The sequence below is a fragment of the Myotis brandtii genome, unplaced genomic scaffold (assembly GCF_000412655.1).
Source record: "Myotis brandtii unplaced genomic scaffold, ASM41265v1 scaffold34, whole genome shotgun sequence".
NCBI lineage: Eukaryota > Metazoa > Chordata > Mammalia > Chiroptera > Vespertilionidae > Myotis > Myotis brandtii.
Window position 1 is genome coordinate 4,741,879 of NW_005363098.1, and position 3,770 is coordinate 4,745,648.

Genomic DNA, 3,770 nt, shown 5'->3' on the forward strand with positions numbered 1-3,770 from the left:
TCTCTCATCCATGTTTCTAACTCTCTATCCCTCTCCCTTCCTCTCTGTAAAAAAAATCAATAAAATATATTTTTTTAAAAATTTAAAAAATAAAATAAAATTGATTTTCTGTTTTTAACATGTGCGTAGACCATGTTCAAAAGGCTGCCAACGATGCTGTAAATGAAAAAGATATAAGTAATACAAATAAGGAATTAGCATATGAAAAATTTTTAACGTCAGGAGTAATCAATAAATGCATGTTAAAATGAGATTTCCCCCCCTATGAAATGATCCAAGGTGAAAAAAAGAGGCGCTGATGCTGGGGCACTTTGCTGTTCTGCTGTAGGAGTGAGTGTCCTGAGAGAGAAAGCCAAGGCCCCAGGGAAACATCAAGGTTGGAAGCAGCAGGAAAAGTTTTTGGAAGGATTAGCACTTGAGCAAGCACTTGGAGGAGGGGTGGAATTTAAACTGAGGGAGGGTGGGATGGAAGGCAGGACACACTGCATCATTAAAGGTGGTACCTTTTCACTCCATCATGGTTCAGAGATTTAGGCATCCTGGCACATGAGCTCTATTGCAGACATTTGAATGTTCTTATAGTATTTTATTGGGTGAGTATATAGTTTCTTTACTCATTCTCCTACTGCTGGACAATTAGATCGCTTCCAAATTTTTGTTGTCACAAGCAGAGCTACTGTGAACACCTTTGCATGTTTTCTTTGTGCACATTGGAGAGATTTCCCAGGGTATATAGTGGGGAATAAGATTGCTGAGTCATGGGATATGCACTAGAATAGTTCAAATTGCTATCAAAATGTCTGTGCCAAATGAAATTCCCACTAGCAATGTTGAGGACTCTTATCATCCCACATTCTTACACTTAGTATTAACAGATATACATTTTTACTAATTCAATAGCATTTTTTGGGCATTTTAATGGGCCATTCAGATTTCTTGTGAATTGCAGGTTTCCCCCTATTTTCTATCCCTTTATTCACTTATAGACCATCATTGCATATTCTAAATGTCATGTTTTTCAAAAGTCAATGAAATGAATTGCAAATACTTTCACTTCCTCTGGGTCTTGTTTTTTAAACTTTTATGATAGTCTCATTTCATTCACAAGTAATTTTTATTTAGGCAAAATTGTGAATCTTTTTGTTATGGTTTGTGTTTTCTATGACTTATTTAAGAAATCCTTTCTTAACATATTTCATAAAGAGAGCATCATAATGTTTTTTCTAGATGTTTTGCTTTTCATATTTAAGTATTTAATTGGCCTAGAATTGATTTTTATGTATGGTCTGACATAGGGTTGTAATATTTCCCCCCCCAAAAGATAGCCAACTCTCCAAGTTCATAAATGATTGCTTTTCTATTTTCTTTTTATGCATTTATCACATGCCAGGCAAATTAATATAGACTTCAATGAGCAAACACTATGGAAACCCTCTCAATGGCAAAGTGTGTGCATCTGTTGCTGTGGCCAGAGGTATTCCATAGCAGCTAAAAGATGGTGGGCACAGATCTGATTGAGTTTGAATTCCAACTCTCTCACTTATAAACAAAGCAGAGTACAAAGAATATTAACAAAATGAATCAATTTGGGAAAGTTAGTATTGAAATGAATTTGATTGAACAGAAATTTGGGATAGAAATATGAGCTGTTCAATTTCAAATGGTTGAACACGATACCGTCATAAATAACCTGGTTATTAATTAAGAGGGAAGGAGCAAAGGGAAGGCAAATATTATAGGCATGCCCAATAAAATCTGGGTCATGTAGGGAAGGTACTTGTCTGTCAGTCACACCTGGGGACAGGTCATTGGCTAGGATAGGCATGGCCACTGCAAGGGTGCAACCGTTTAGATATTTAAAGCTCCTAAACAAAGAAGCTCTCCCTCTCGTTCTCGCCTGACTCCTGGCCTGCGGGACTCTCGTGCTCTTGCACTCACCCACCTGTCCCACAGCCATGTGGGCCCACACAATGGACTGATGGACTGTAACTAGCCTGATGCTACACCAGACCAGCTCCACCATGGAACAGACACTTTGGACACTGGCTTCGCTTTTGGCTTTGCTGAATCCCCAGCTGCCGGTCTTCCAGGACTGGGTTAAGGAAACTGGGACTTTGGAAATTCAGAGATCTAATTCCACACAAGTAACTATCACTCATCCTCCCGTGGGAGTCGCCCACAAGCACCCAATGGAGAAGGGGATCCCCCACTCCCACCAATGAATACCCTGCTTCCACTGATAACAGAAGAGCTGGATTATAAGGCTCTCCACTGGATTCTGGAAATATTAGAATAAAATGAAGAGGACCCTTAATAACACCAACCAAGAGTCTGGACTTAATAAATTGAACAAAATGATATCAGTGAGGAGCAAGGTATGTGAAAACCATTTTTTTTCTTAGGAAAAGAACTGTCTGTAGATAGCAACAGGACTTTACTCACTAATCCTCATTCCCATGTGACTTTTCCCTTGCCCTTTTAAAGAGGCCAGAATGCTGAACACTCACTTTTCTTAGATACCTTCGGCCTGGGGTAGCCATAGGGCTCAGCTCTGGCCAGTGATGAAGTATACTACATCCCTTCCCATGCAAAAGACAAAGCTGCCTGCGGATAAGACCTTTAGCTCTCTGACCTTCCTGGAAATTGGACGTAGGATCTGGAAGTGCAGCAGCCATCATGTGATTCTAAGGACAGAGACTTGTGGCATTCTGAGCTACTCTTGTTGGCCTGATATTTTTCCCCATAGACTTCATGTGGCCAGAGATAAAATAAACCCATATCTGTGTGAATCCTTATAGTGAAAGGCTTCATTTTTAAAATTCCTTTACAGCCAAACACATGCCTACTTGATACAGCTTTGATACCTCATTCATTCATTTGTTCATTCATTCATCCATTTATACATTCATTTGTTCAATATTGGTTATCACTGAAAACATTTACAGCAATGTGTATATGTTAGTGAAGTGAGGAAAACTTGAACAGAAGAAGGGAAAGGAGAAAATGGCACATGTTCCTTGTGTATCTGGAATTTAATTTATACTAGGAGCAAGCAATAAAATATGACCAGACACTGATTACAATGCAGTTTATGGTAACTGCCCCACGTACTAACATTTGGCCCTGAGTTTTCATCAGATGATCTTCTACAAGCATCTTAAATTCATTGTGGCATCTTAGATTCTACATGGACATCTTCAGGCATCAAACATTTGGTCCTAAGAGTACATGTCATGTGCACCTAAAGTCACATCGGGGCTATTTTGCAGGATGAGATGTCCGATGGTATATTGTCTACTACAGAACAATCCATAGAAAGTTTCTTTGGAGATATAAGACATTTGTTACAAGAGATATTCCAATTCACCTGTTATAGCCACAAGATAGTCTCTACTCTATTGGTGTGTCCTTGAAGGATATGAGCAGCCTGCCGCCATTTTGTGTCACCATCCTGTGGAGGCAGGCAGTGCACAGGAGACAAGAAGGCAGAGAAAAGCACACTCACAGCCAAGGGGCAGAGTTAGACTATAAACTCCTGGTATTCTCCATCATGACTAATTTCTGGTTTGTACATTTCAGAGGCTCACAAATGTTTGGTCTTTTTGATGGTATGTAGTTTTATTTCTTGGCCATAATTTAACCTAGAGCATAGAAATATATAATCTGACTTCTTGCATGACTGACCAGTCCTAGGTTCAAATTCAGTTTCCAGTTCCCTGTCCCAGATGAATGAATTCCATTGTAAGGATAGGTCACGCCACTTGCCTTCC